Genomic DNA, 387 nt, shown 5'->3' on the forward strand with positions numbered 1-387 from the left:
CTCGCAAAAGAAAAAAAACAGAAAACACGTTTTTTTTTTCGTTTCCGAAAGGCACGGCCGTGCCTCTCGGAAAGGGAAAAACAAAACGCGTTTTTTGTTTTTTTTCTTTCGTGAGAGTTACGGTTTTGCTTCCGCGAGAGGCATGGTTGTACTTACGCGAAAGTCACGGCCGTGCCTCTCGGAAAGGGAAAAAATACGCATTTTCTTTTTTTTTCTTTCACGAGAGTTACGGTTTTGCTTCCGCAAGAGGCACGGTTGTGCTTTCGCGAGAGTCACAATCGTGTCTCTCGAAAACGGAAAAAACGCGTTTTCTGTTTTTTTCCTTCCACGAGAGTCACGATTTTGCTTCCACGAGAGACACGGTTGTGATTTCGCGAGAGGCACGGG

The sequence above is a fragment of the Triticum aestivum genome, chromosome 7A, assembly GCF_018294505.1.
Source record: "Triticum aestivum cultivar Chinese Spring chromosome 7A, IWGSC CS RefSeq v2.1, whole genome shotgun sequence".
Classification (NCBI taxonomy): Eukaryota; Viridiplantae; Streptophyta; class Magnoliopsida; order Poales; family Poaceae; genus Triticum; species Triticum aestivum.